Raw genomic sequence first — 15785 nt, forward strand, 5'->3', positions numbered from 1 at the left:
AAAAAAAATCACATAGAATACTTCAAAAATGCATATGCAATAAATAAAGTGGAATACACAGAAGGCACAAAAATGCATTGCAAAAAGTTTAGGAAATTGGCGAAACGTACGCCGTTGGGCTGCACAATGCTGAACGAGAGAACACCTGCCGCCGGTAAATGTTTGCAATAAGTAGCAAAGCATGCCACTATGAGGCTAGTCAAGGAGGGACAATGCACGGACCCAGACATAATATATGAATATGTATATGTGTAAGCTTGGTGAACGCAGTTTGTTTGGCTGCGCTAGGCGTCAACTCAGCTATGAAGCATTAAGTCAAAGCAATCGACCCCAACATTTTATTCAATATAGATACAAAGTATATAAGTAGGAACATATTTATGTATATGCACCCATGTTTATGTTAGCACATACCATAGTATTATGTATTTGACACTAAATTCATGTGGGAAAATTAAGTGTTTGGCTTTTCTCACTGCATGTATATACATATACACATTAGTAGTTAAGTATGTTCATATATCCAGCGACAATATCAGCCGACACAAAATAACTGACGACCGGTTCCTTAACAACACCCAAAAACACAAATAACAAGCAATAAATGTACTTACCTATCGGGGCATATAAAAATCGTGCGAATTTTATGGCGTTGTAAAATTTATAATTCTTTGTATTTGCACTCATAATATTTACCTGAAAAATATAAAAAATAAAAATTTTATTTAGGAAAAACATTAATATTTAGTAAGCGTAAGAGGCACTTAAAATTTAGTATTATTATAAATGACCTTTTATTTTATTTTATTTTAATTTATTTTATTTTATTTTATTTTATTTTATTTTATTTTATTTTATTTTATTTTATTTTATTTTTTTTATTTTATTTTATTTTATTTTTTATTTTATTTTATTTTTTTTTATTTTTTTTTATTTTTTTTTTATTTTATTTTATTTACTTATTTTTTATTACGTAAAATTTATATACATATTGAAGACCCCTAAAATCAATAAGATCTAGTATTCATACACTTTTCTTTTTTCACGCCTAAATGTATGTCACGTCTTAAAGTACACTTTTGCCGAACCTTCAAGTTATTTGCTTTTCTTGTTTTATAACTAAGCACTTGTGTAACACATTTTGCAGAATTTACCAATTGTCAGACAGAAAAAGGTTTTTGCAAAAGGTAAATGTGCCTAAAGGTATGCGTCTAATCGTATTGAAGAGCAAATGTTGGTACGAATGGATTTAAGAAACATTTCAAGAATAAGAATGCAAAAAGAAAGTGCGAGCAGAATATTAAAAGAATGTGTAGAGTAAGGAATAAGAATATTGTAATGAAAAAAGTATTTACATAATATTAGGCGTTAGAAATGAGAAGCAATACACAAGGTGCTAATAGCAATCTAAGATATTCTTTATACATTATTCAAGAACGAAAAATGAAAATAATGTGAAATAATAATTATTGAAACAAATCAGACAAAAAATCACTAAGAACCGCTTGAACACTTTCCATTACAACAACAATTACTGACATCTTATACTTAGTAAGGAAAGTTATTGACCCAATTCAAACTACTCTTCGAATTACATTATTAACGCAATCAGTCAATATTTTGACACTTTCCTCTATAAGTATATAAATTGGAGGAAGTGAAATTATTGACACTAATTTGACATTTTTCCAACAATATTAGTCGAAAAGTCCAAAAAGAATCTTCCGGCAATTAAATACCAACACGCAACTAATTACGTGCGGGTCATTGCTCATTAGCAAGAAATATCTCGCTGATTGCCGACTCTTGTCTACTTAGCGAAGCGTTAAAAAAGAAGAAAGTCAAAAGCTAGAGACATGTGATAAAACTTCTCTAATTTCAACAAATTGATTAGGTAAGCATGCGTGAACTTGGTAAACAAAGATTGAGAATTAATAGCAAATTAAGAAAATTTAAAAATAAAAGCAAAACAAAACAAAAAATGAAAACAAGTAAGCGACATTGACATATCAGTGATGCTTTCTGTAGAGAAATGTGTGTGTGTGTGTGTGTATGAGTATGAGTGCACTGCATGCACCATGACACCATGTAAAAGAAATGGGTCAGTGCAATTAGCTGCGGGTGAAGGTGAAAATTAGGTAGGATTAAGTACATCAACGAGACATTTTCAAGAAAGTGTAAAGAACGACTATGAAAAGTAATACAGCAAGACATTTTTATATTACTCTCAAATCGAAAGAATGAAAGAATTTTAAAAAGTCATGAAGCAATACTTATTATATTTTATTTTGGAATTCCTAAATAGTATTGAAAACTAAGTTGAACAACTAAAGCTACATACACGTGTATTTACATTAAAAACTCAAACTTATTTCGAAAACATTTAACAATTCATTAGGTAGAAACAAACAAAAACACACAGACTCCATAAATGTACTTTTAATGCTGCAATGGTAAGACAACATGCTGTTATTGCTACCTACATATGTATGTACAAGTATGCATTGCAATTGGCATATTTATGCTTTGGTTGCAGCAGCAAATCAAGCGTCATGACTCTGTGTACAATTGTTGCAGCTGCTGCTCGAGTGGCAATTGTTAAATGTTGCTCAAAAATGGTTTAATGCTTTGAGAGTGGAAAAAATTGGATTTCGTGAATACAAAGCGATTCGCAAGTAACGTATACTTAATTGTCTCTTGGACAGACAAGAATAAATAATATAAAATAAAATAATATAAAATAAAATAAAATAAAATAAAATAAAATAAAATAAAATAAAATAAAATAAAAAAAATAAAATAAAATAAAATAAAATAAAAAAAAAAATAAAATAAAATAAAAAAAAAAAATAAAATAAAATAAAATAAAATAAAAAAAAAAATAAAATAAAATAAAATAAAATAAAATAAAACAAAATAAAATAAAATAAAATAAAATATAATAAAATAAATAAAATAAAATAAAATAAAATAAATGTTGACTCATTATTTTTAATAGCATATTTTTATATTTATATAGACATTGAACTATTTTATTTGATTTTTTGTTATTATTATTTTTTTTTTTATTTTTTATTTTTATTTTTTATTAGTAAATATGTGAAGCGTTCTTCATTTCTTATTTTATTTAATTATTATTTCCATTATAGTAAATTTTATCTGACAAATTTTTTTCGTTTCTATTATTCATTTATTTAATTTTTATTTTTAGTTTTTAATATATACACTAGGAGTTTTCGAGAGGAAAATTTTGCGCAAGATTTATGGTCCTCAGAACATTGGCAACGGCGAATACCGCAGACGATGGAACGATGAGCTGTACGAGTTATACGACGACATTGACATAGTTCAGCGAATAAAAAGACAGCGGCCAGCCCTGAAAGTGTTCGATGCAGTACCCGCCGGAGGAAGCCGAGGAAGGGGAAGGCCTCCACTCCGTTGGAGGGACCAGGTGGAGAGCGACCTGGTTACACTTGGGATCTCCAACTGGCGCCGAACTGCGAAGGAGAGAGAGAGGTGGCGCACTATCGTCGATTCGGCTATAACCGGCTAAACGGTTGCAACGCCAATCACATTCACATACAATATATATTTTTTATATATATTTTATATACTGTTATTATGTTGTTTAAATAAATTCATAAAGTTCAAAGATTTTATTTTATTAATTATTTTTGAAGCAATTCGGTTTTACTTTGGTGTCTTTATATGCTATTTTTATACCCTGAACAGGGTATATTAAGTTGGTCACAAAGTTTGTAACACCCAGAAGGAAGCTTAGGAGGCCCTATAAAGTATATATGTAAATGATCAGTATGTCTGTCTGTATATATACGAACTAGTCCTTCAGTTTTTAAGATATCGTTGAAATTTTGCAGATGTTATGATGTTATTTTCTCTTCAAGAAGCTGCTCATTTGTCGGAACTGCCGATATCGGGCCCGACTCATATAGCTGCCATACAAACTGAACGATCGGAATTAAGGGCTGGTATGGAAAACTTCCGCATTTTACTACATATCTTCACGAAATTTGGTGTGAGTTATTGCCCATAGAAATAATTTAATCTCCGAAAAAATTGTTCAGATCGGTTCACTATTGCATATAGCTGCCATACAAACCGAACGATCGGAATCAATGTCTTGTATGGAAAATTTTCGCATTTGACGTGGTATTATCACGAAATTTGACATGGATTACTGCTTGAGGTAATAATATAATCTCCGAAGAAATTGTTCAGATTGGTTAACTATATAACCTTAATGTTTCTAGTAAACAACCCGGCTAAAAAGAATTAGTAAAATGTTTTCTTTTTTATACTCTCGCAACAAATGTTGCTAAAGAGAGTATTATAGTTTTGTTCACATAACGGTTGTTTGTAACACCCAAAACTAAACGAGTTAGATATAGGGTTATATATACCAAAGTGATCAGGGTGAAGAGTGGAGTTCAAATCCGAATGTCTGTCTGTCCGTCCGTCCGTCCGTCCGTCTGTGCAAGCTGTAACTTGAGTAAAAATTAAGATATCTTGATGAAACTTGGCACACTTATTTCTTGGCACCATAGGAAGGTTGCTTTCGAAAATGAGCAAAATCGGACCACTGCCACGCCCACAAAATGGCGAAAACCGAAAACACATAAAGTGCCATAACTAAGCCATAAATAAAGCTATGGAAATAAAATTTGGTATGAAGGATCATACTATGAAGGGGCACATTTGGATGTAATTTTTTTGGAAACGTGGGCGTGACCCCGCCCCCTACTAAGTTTTATGTACATATCTCGCAAACCAATAGAGCTATATAAAGTCGTGTTTTTTAGCCACTTCCTAATACGGTCCAAAAATGAAAGAAATCGGATGATAACCACGCCCACCTCCCATACAAAAGTTAGATTTAAAATTACAAAAAGTGGGTTAACTCACTAACGAAAAACGTCAGAAACACTAAATTTCACATAAGAAATGACAGATGAAAGCTGCACTCAGGTTTTTTTACAAAATGGAAAATGGGCGTGGCGTCGCCCACTTATGGGTCAAAAACCATATCTCAGGAACTACTCGACCGATATCAATGAAACTTGGTTTGTAATAGTTTCCTTACATCCCAATGATATATTGTGAAAATAGGCCAAATCGGTTCACAACTACGCCTACTTCCTATATACCAGAACTTTGAAGACAATCTGAATCGTTTACTTTACAATATATAAAGTAAGCACTAGTGAAGATATCGGTGCAGAACTTTGCACAAATACTATGTTAATAGTGTGGCAGCCCCATTCTAAAAATCGCCGAAATCGGACCATAGGTTTTTGAGGCCCCATATATCGATCACGATTACCTCGGTGCTTCTAACCTAATATTATGGTTTCCAACTTTCAATGGACTTTATACAATATACAGTGTCGGACAAAACTCATTGGACTAAATCGAGTCTCAGACATATTCCGTCATAACTTTTTACATGGATGCATTAGAAGAATAATTTTTTATGCAAAAGAAAGATCGCATATTCTTTATTTAGAAACAATTCAATTTTATTTTTCAACTTTTATGTACAATTTATAACTTATAACAGAAGGAAAAAAAGTAAAAAACTCGCGCGACATAACTCATTGGACTACACTTTAATTGTCGAAATAAGCATTTCCAATAAATTAATTTACCGTTATCTGGCAGAAATAGAATCTTGCAGGTGTTTAGAATTTCAAATCGTAGATCAGACTTATTCGAATTGTTTGCTTTAATGAGAACGGGTGTGTTGTGAAATATATAAACTTTTTACGAATAAAGCTACTAAAAATTGTTTTAGTTAAAAATGGTTGGAAAAATACATTCAACTGAGCTTAAATTATTAATTGTAAGTGAATTCGCAAAAGGTGTGCAGCAAAAGGAGCTTTGCAAAAAATATTGTCTTGGGAAATCAACTATTTCTGCTATTTTACGCAAGCACAAAACTGATGGAACCGTGGAAAAACTTAATATTGGAGGACGTCCTAGACTCACTTCGGTAAAGGAAGACTTGAGAATAGTGCGCGAATTTAAAAAAGATCCAAAGATGTCTGCAAAAAACGTTGTAGATAGCTTACAACTAACTGTGAGTATGCGTACAGTTCAACGACGCGCCGTTAATGCTGGTCTTTTTAGTTTCCGTGCTGCGAAAAAAACCCTATATTTCCAAAAAAAATCGAATAGCATGTTTGGAATTTGCGAAACTGCATATCAATTGGTCTGTGGAGCAATGGAAGTCAGTATTGTTTTCAGATGAGTCCAAATTTAATTTGCAGAACTCAGATGGAATGACACGTGTACGAAGACCAACAGGAAAGCGTTTAGACCGTCGATACTTGCAGGGTACCGTAAAGCATGGTGGGGGTAACATAATGGTGTGGGGATGCTTCTCTGGTCAGGGAGTAGGACCTATTTTCAAAATAGAAGGGAACATGGATAGGTTCCAATATAAAAATATACTGCAAACCCAAATGTTACCCCACGCTATCAAAAATATGCCTCCTGATTGGCAGTTCCAACATGATAATGACCCCAAATACACGTCAAAAGTTGTGAAGGATTGGCTTTTGGAAGAACAAGTTTGTGTTATGAGATGGCCCGCCCAGTCTCCTGATATAAACCCGATTGAAAACTTATGGGAAATTGTCAACAGGCAGATTAATAGGGAACAGGTCCACGGTAATAAAAACAAGCTATTTGATGCCCTGAAACAAGCCTGGAATGGAATAAATGATACACATATTATTAATTTAATTTCATCTATGCCTAAAAGATGTGCTGCAATCATTAAAAATAATGGCTACCCAATAAAATATTAATTTAAAACTAATTTATTTTCATATTCAGCTAAAGTCCAATGAGTTATGTCGCGCGAGTTTTTTACTTTTTTCCCTTCTGTTATACTTTATAAATTGTACATAAAAGTTGAAAAATAAAATTGAATTGTTTCTAAATAAAGAATATGCGATCTTTCTTTTGCAAAAAAAATTATTCTTCTAATGCATCCATGTAAAAAGTTATGACGGAATATGTCTGAGACTCGATTTAGTCCAATGAGTTTTGTCCGACACTGTATATGACGAATATGTGGGTCAAATTGTATATTATATAATATAAATAAAGTTAAATAAATAAATAAATTGCGAGAGTATAAAATGTTCGGTTACACCCGAACTTTCTTACTTGTTTTTTATTTAATTTTATTTATGATGTTGTTATTATTATTTTTTTATTACTGTATATTTATTTATTTTCTTATCCTTTTTATATATTTCGCTCTTATATTTCTTTTTTTTGCAGGTCACGAAGGAATTTCGAAATTTTCTCCCAGTGATCTCAAATGTATTTACGCTAGCAGTATGAACTTATTTGAATGAAAACATGATCATTCATATGTACACATGTTACTTATATACATATGTATATGTAAATATGTGCACATTAAATATACGTCAACTAACAACTTGTGTCCATAAAATTTCGATTTTCTATGGCGCTGAACGGCCTTGCCAATTTAATTTATTTACATTCTTTTACTTTTTGCATATTTTTTCGAGCGAAACAGGTTATTGCGAGTTTTCATTTTCACTTAGTTGCATTTATTTGCTATTATTAAGGCTTTTTCTCAAGGTGCTATAACAATTGGTGGTTGTAGTGTTTAAGGTAACTTTTGTTAAAGTTTAAATTGTTCTAATATTTAGTGAACCATTGCACTATGACAGGAGAAACAATTTTTTTAATTAAATAAATACTAAAAATATATTTAAAATTAAATTTCAAATAAAAAATTTTATTTAAAAAAATATATTAAAAACAAAAAATAAGAATACAATTGTTTAATAAAAAATATTAAAATATGAAATGGAATTTTTTCTTTTGTTAACTTAGAAACCCACAAACCGAAGTTTAGCAGTCACGCCTTCAACCCACTCGCCTGCGCAGCAATACGCCAACTAAACTTTTAATTTACAAATACTTTTCGATTCCACACTGCCTTCAACAAATAACGGTTAATTTAAATAATTGAAAAAATAGTAGAATAAATCTAAATTCATGTAAAATTAAATATTACATGAGAAACGCATTTATCAAAATGAATTTGTCGCGCAGCAAACAGTAAACGCCTGCACAGCGATTGCGTTGCCAACTACTTAAACACCCACCAGCCACCAGCAAGCGGCGGCTTAGCACCCACACAGCCGCACTCGCACACACACTCAACAACAAACAAATTGCAACAACTTGGCAATTTGCGCAAATTGCGTCCTCCATTCTTGCATATTTCATTAAATTTTCATTAAATTTTTTTTTTTTTGCAAACGACTTATTTCTTGCCACTTTTTGCTCGCCTATTTCGTTAAGAATGCACCCGATTTGGCACCGAACAAAAGGGAGCAACAAAGAACGCCTGCAAACAAATTATGCAAAACGCCGCCGACATGCTGCAGAAGCAAGTAGTTTAATGTGGAAAAAATTGCGAAAAAAAATATATTAGAATAACAAAAACAACTAAAGATACTAAGGCAACAACAACAAAAGAAGTGTAGATTGAAATAACGTCAAATTGTTTTTGTTGTTGTTGGCGTTGCTGTCGTCATAAGAAAAAACACAGCTGATTGTAGGCAAATTGCGAGCAGCAAAAAAGTAGCAACAAGCTGTTGGTGTCTGTCTATATGTACATATGTGCGGCTAATATTGTGGGTAAAAATTGTGCCGGCGTGTAAAGCGTTGTTGTTGTTTGTGTTTTTTTTTTTCTTGCTAAAACTCAAACTCGCATAAGAATGAGTTAGTTGAAAATGTTGCAGGCACAAATTCGCTACCCACTGCTATAAACATTGCAGCTGCTACATTGTTTAAGTTGTGTGCAACAAAAACAACAACAATGAGAATCTATTTTGTCAACATTGATGCTTCTCATTAAATGTTGCGGAGCCAATGTTGGTGTTGGTATATATTTTTTACATATATTAGGGTTGTCCTTAATTTTTATTTTATTTTAATTAAATTAATTTTTTTGAAAATATTTTTTTTTGATTTGTACAAAAAAAAGAAAATACTAAAATATTAATTCAATATCAGAATAAATATAGTGGATAACTCATAGTAAATAAAGACACCCCTAATGTATATACTACACTAAACAGCCCAGTACAAAGTTTCTCAATCGGCTAATTGACTCAATTAAGATGCTGAGCAGGCAGATTTTACTTCAGTAGATGTTCCACCGACAATATAAGCTATATTATTAGTCTAATTAAATTTTTAGATCAATTGTATTGAGATAATTAAAAAAATCTACTCTATTTCCTAATTGACTCAATTAAGATGCTATCAGAAACAATTCAAAAGGCTTCATTCTTCATTTCGTTTTAAATACTCACAGAGACCAATTCTATATACATATTTGGTATAAACAAATTTAGTTTTTATGCAAACTACGCATTATTTGCAAAATGTTCAATATCTAATCGATTAGTGGAGCTTAATTGTCAATATATACTTGATAGCAATAAGAGATTGTTGATAAAGTCGTAACTTTTTCGATTGCTTATTTCTCTCTGAGTTCCGCTCTCTTATCAATATTTGTATCTGATAGTTGAATTCAATAAAAGAGAATAAATTGATACCTCATTAAAGTAGTAAAACCGTTTGCTTTTTTATTTCTATTTTATTCCGCCAGTCTATTGTATTTATAGCAGTTTTTATCTGTTTGACACTCTCCAACGTTCAAATCGAACGCCGATAATATTTAGAAGCTTATCAATAAAGCAAGAAAAAATAAGCAAAAATTTAAAGATTACAAGTTATCAGCTGTTGCAAAGATTAGTGTATGAACATACATAAATAGACTTAGTTATTATTCTGTGAATCCCAAAAATAGTGCTATATAGAGAGCTGAAGGTCGATAGAAGAATTTACAAAAAAAAAAGAAAATTTATTTGCCATATAAAATAAATATTTTTAAACTATTTAAGCAACTTAATGAATTTTTCATTTCACACAAATAGATACCACAGTTTTGCATACAATATTTCAAAGTTGGAGATATAGAAAATTATTGAGTTGGAAGAATATATGTACATATATTTTTGGACGCTTTAAAGAAAAAATGTGAAATAATTTTCTTAATTGAGGGAATTAAGATCTTAATTGAGTCATTAAACTTAGCATATGACTACAGAACTAGTCAAACAAATCAATTACTTGTTACTTGTTCATACTCACTCAATTTAGCTTCTACAATTCGTGTTTGGTAGTACTTATTATTTAAATTTAAATTTATTTTTTATGAAATTAGGGAAGAATTAAACATAATCAAGTAGAAAATGTTTTGGTTAACTACGAAGATTTAGACCTATATATTCAAGAATCAATCTATATCTGTATTTTTTTGCACTTTAAAGAAAAACTAGCAAATGAGTTGCTCAATTGAGGTAATTAAGAGTTTAATTGTGTGATGAAAAAAAATATTTGTTGAGTCAATTAAGTTGTAAATTAAATCACTTAATTAATTCTTCACACTCTGTTCATTGTCTGTTTGACAATTATTATTACTATTATTTTAAATTATTTTTGGTGGAATTATGGAAGATTAAAACAAGTAGAAAATGCTTTGGTTATTCGAGCAAATTAATACCTAAATAATCAAGAATCATTCTATGTACAATAGTACTTTAATTGTAAACTAGGAAATGAGTTGCTTAATTGAGGCAATTAAGAGCAGTTTAATGGAGTCATTGAACCTAGCATATAACTAATCCTGTGTTCAAACATTTAATTTTTTTAGACAATTTGTAATTGATTCAATTAGTTAACTGTTCATACTCACTCAATTTAGCTTGCATAATAAAATTTTTTAAATAAATAACGATTAAAAATTCATTAATTAATTGAGTCAATTACGTTGTTAATTGAGGCCATTAAGTTATTAATTGAGTCAATGAACTTAGCATGTAACTAAACATATGTGAAAAATTACAAATTCTTGAAAAAAATTAAAGTTAAACTGAGTTTATTAGCTCAAACCCAAAAATAAAATATTTTATAACTTAATTAAGCATTTTCAACTTTCAATTGTGTCTAATTGCGTATTCCGTCAGCAGCTGCTTAACCGGTGAAAATTATGTGCTTAAGCAGGTACTTCAGTGATTAATAAATCGTCATAAAATAACGGCAATATGTTTATAATTTAAGACATTAGCTGTCTGCATATGCAAGTGCACGTGCAACGGTGGCATAAACAATAAGCAAACCGGCAAACTTATGCGCTTCCGCTCAAGTAAATAACGCCAACTTACTAAAGTTTATATATACAACACAACAAATACAACATGGTTTATGCGTGCAACTGGAAGTTTATAAGCAGGCATGGGTGTGTATATGTAGGTATGTATGGATAAATGCTTCAAGAAAAGTTTGCTTGGGATCATGCTGTGAAACTTCCAAAGCAGGCGCATAGGCAAAAATATTACTTTGTTGTTGTTGTTGTTAGTTGAACTGCAGAAAAAGGGAAATGCTAAGAAGCATTTGAGGGCATTTTAATTATGTCTCTATATACTTATGTAAGCGCAACGAAAAGAATTTTAAATTAATTGTAAAAATAGTACAGTAAAGTGCAGCAAAAAAGCATAGACGCAAAAAAACAAAAAAACAAACTTCACAGAGCATTCAACTTTGAAGATTTGTTTATGAAATAGAAGAGAAGCATTTTTTTTTGCATATTTTGTAATTCTGCTTCTTTTCTTCTCATTCTTCTCCTCCATCATCTCATTGGCTCACTCCAACGCGTGCTCGACATGCAAATCGTGTGCTTAAGTTAAGTGCGTGCGTAAGCAGTGCATGACGTGCGTTGTAGTATTATTATTGTTGTTGTTATCCAATTTGTCTATCCGTCGGCCTCCCGTTCTGTCCGCCTATTCGCCTTATATGAATGAGTGCTTAAAGTAAGCAGCTGGTGTCTGGAATTTCTACGAGTTTGTGTGTGTGTATGGCGTTGCCAACTGCATCACTCAACTGCAGTTGCTCAGCTGTTTAGTATGCATTGCAGAAGGTGGTGGTTGCATAATTTTTGTGAGTGGGGACTGCAATTTACTGATTGAATGCAAAAGGAAGCGTCACTCCGTGACGTGCCTGTGTATGCTGGCTTTTCAAGAAATATTGGTAAATGCGACGACAATTGGCAAGAAGGAAGTTCATTTAAGGTTATTTATGTTTAAGCAAATTTTGTAATTTTTAACTTACATGGATAAATGGAGAATAACAGTAAATGACTAAATTTGGCTTCGAAGTAAAGCCTGCGGAGTTATATCTTCATCCCAAGCAGTTATATCTTCATCAACAGCATATTCATTATTGATATGAAATACTGATCAATAAAAGCTCTCAGAAAGAGTGCGTAGTCTACTAAAGAGGTCCTGAGAAGGAGTCGCCTGCTTTTCAGATCCAAGGTGTTCATAGATAGTCTCACCATGTTTTCTATTCACTTTTCTATTAGACAAATTTAGGGCTGAGGAATAAAGAGAAGCTCATCAACTTTTAAGTAATTGAGCTTTTGGACTTTTAAGCTTTTCGCCAAAATTAAACCGGAAGCTTAATGCTAGTTTTCATTGCTAAGCAAGTTTAATCGTCTACGATCAAACTTGAGTCTCAGCACTTTGACAAATCTTTACCAAATATCGCTGAAGAGCTTTCGTAACATGAAAATATGAACTTATTTAGTCGGGAAAGCTTCAATATTATATATAAGAGAAGTTCAAATTGCTATTAGTTTTCTATTAAACTGATTTAGTTCCGAGAAATAAAGAGAAGCTGATCACATTTGAGCTTTTGGAATTTTGAAAATATATTAGAAGCTTTAATGCTAGATTTTAAAGTTATGCCAAAACAAAGTTACCCGTCCACCACCAAACTTGTTTCCCAGCACTTTGACAGATCTTTACTCAATACGTCCGCAAATATTTTAATTTGTTCGTGAAAAGCTTGTTAACTTAACATGAAAATATCATATTTATAATCAGCAAAGCTACTATACTATTACGTTTCTATTATTTCTATATTATTATTATATTATTTCTATATTATTTCTATTATAATAATAAAGAAAAGCCCACACCTTTTAAGAATATGAGCTTTTTGGACTTTCGAGCTTTTCACGGAAATTGGACTAAAAGCTTAAATGCTAGCTTTTCATTTTATAGTTTAATTACACAGTTACCCATCCACTACCAAAGTTGGGTCCCAACACTTTATCTTTACTTAATACTGCCGAAGAGCTTTTGGGGTCTTCGTGAGCGAGATTATGAACTTAAAATGAGAATATCAACTTTTTAGGCGGAAAAGCTTCGTTATTTTTTACTTACCAGTCCTTCACTATATTTTTTACAACTTTTCTTGTTCTTTTCAGTGATACCTTATAGAATCTAGGATATGACATTAACCTAACTTAAATTAACGGACTGATTTTCATTTAGATGAAGATCACTATCATATTTCAAAGATTCGTGCTTATACATTGAATTGAAATCCTAATTGTTATGAAGAAATTATGTAAAACAAAAAATATGAAATTAGTGATGTCTTAGCTTTAAACCCAGCTATGTTTTGGGAGCAAAACTCACTCTTGGCTACTGAAAATAAAAGTTACACATACTACAAGCAACATTATATAACCGTTTATGATTCATTTGCAGCATTTTGATGAATTCGACATGAAAACTCTGCAACAGAGCTTAACTGAAGATGATACTTTTATTACTATTATGATTGCTTTTAAGTTTTTGTGGCTGCGGCTGTCATAACAGCAGTAACTAACAGCTGATTATACAATGCCTTCCTTAATAAAATCATTTATTGCTGCTGCTGCTGCTTCTAAGCATGCTGAAATGAGTGATTTAGAGAGCGAGTGCATGAGTGGCAGAGCAGCATTAAATTTATTTCTTGAAAATATTTGGCGCTGCATAGTTCCCACGTTTCAAAAAATGCATTTTACAACAATAATAGAAACAACATATGGTAATAAAAGCATGAAAACAATAAAAATAATTTAAATGCTTGGAAAATGCCGAAAAAAAGCGAAGTGAAAAGGAAAAAAAGAAAATAAGTACTAAGGCTTCAATATTTGTTTGTCGCATGAAAGGGAAACTGCATTTCACACACACATGCATACCATTGGCAAGAAATTGCATAAATCGTTCAAATCGATCGACGAAACGATTGAACGCAGATATCAAACGGTTCAAAATGCGCCGCAACAATTGACGCTAACGAGTTAGACAACAACAAAAGCAACACATTACACCAATTTCACTAAAACACACACACATACACACTTAAGCCATATAAAATATTGCCAATTTCACCTGCGCATGCGCCACGTCCATTTGTGGCGAGCCAGAAAGTTCGCGCAGCAATGCAACAAAGCAACCGACAACAACAACGTAAACATTAAAGCAGCAGTAAAAGGCAACCAACGTTGAGTGTCCGAAATGGTGGGTAATTGGAAGCGCTAGCGATTGCACTTCGTTATTGCCTCAAGGTCATTGCAATTGGCCGCCAACGTTGCCAGTTCGCTGGCTGGCTGATTTGTTATTGCGTTCGTTTTGTGTGTGCGCGCCTGCGGACCACATCAAGGTGAAATGGAAAATGGAAAAATGGGGGAAAAGCGCGAAAAGTCGTGCCGCGGCAGCTTTGAATATTACACAAATGGTTTCTTCAATCATTTGTGTTGTTGTTGCTTCCCTTTTGGTATTTGCATGATTGATGATTGTATAATTTTTCTGGAATTTATTTATTATTTAATGAGGCAGACATGCGATAGCTTTTAGCGTCAATAACTCGTGAGTGTCAGGGCGAGTGAAAGGGCGGCTGTCTGATTGAGAGGTCGTCGACATATCGTTTGGTGAAAATAGGCGGATAAAAGATCAATTGGATTGGAAGTACCAGAAGTCGATGAATGTGTAAGCTTCTTGCATTGAGTTATGGGTAGACTGAAGCTTTACTTCCGTGTTTGCACTGATAATAGCTTTATGTGGTGCATGCAGAAATGAGATTTTAGGTAGCATTTTTAATAAAAAAAAGCTTAAAGTTTCCATTAAGCTTAAAGCTCGGAAGCTTTCTTCATGAGAAAATTAATGAGCATGAAAAAATATTTGAAGGAAACATTTAATGAAGCTTATTTGTAAAGACACCTCAATAATTATGATTTAAGCTTTCTGACGTATATTGCCGTGCTCAAAGTAGTTATTTACATATGTGGCATTATGATATATAAAGTATTCCCTGTCTTATACAATCATTCTCTTAGGTCCCCAGGACACCCAATCAGGAAAACCCCAGTCTTTTTCGCTGTAGTTCCAACTCTCTGCGAAGAGTTGGTCTCAATACGAATTATCAGTGTGGAACCGTCAAAGAATTGATTAGGATTCAACGTGCTCGAAAGTTAAGAATGATTCTTGAGACATCTCCAGCGAGGAATGAGAGATTATATAAGAACTTTTGCAATCTTTGATAGAAAAAAAGACGTTGAAGATTGCAAAATAAAGTTTTCGAGAGGAATCATCCATCAAATAATTGCAGACGGCGAATTAGGATGAATATTCTATTATTAAACCGAACCCTAAAATTATGCTACATATTGATACGTTGTTCTACAAAATACACGATATTTGAAATTCAGACTTTGAGGTGTTTTAGTATATGTGGTAGGTATATTATTAACATAATCTTGACAGATTTGATATTAATATATTAAAATCGTTAAAAATTAAAGAAATCAA

At 32.1% G+C, this 15785-nt stretch overlaps 1 protein-coding gene across 13 annotated transcripts in view; it reads right to left on the reverse strand.

The window, feature by feature from the left end:
- LOC105210048 (rab11 family-interacting protein 3) overlaps positions 1–15785 on the reverse strand; it is a 141490-nt gene that overhangs the window by 51684 nt on the left and 74021 nt on the right. The gene's annotated exons all lie outside the window — the stretch shown is intronic.

The sequence above is a fragment of the Zeugodacus cucurbitae genome, chromosome 4 (assembly GCF_028554725.1).
Source record: "Zeugodacus cucurbitae isolate PBARC_wt_2022May chromosome 4, idZeuCucr1.2, whole genome shotgun sequence".
In the NCBI taxonomy this organism is placed as follows: Eukaryota; Metazoa; Arthropoda; class Insecta; order Diptera; family Tephritidae; genus Zeugodacus; species Zeugodacus cucurbitae.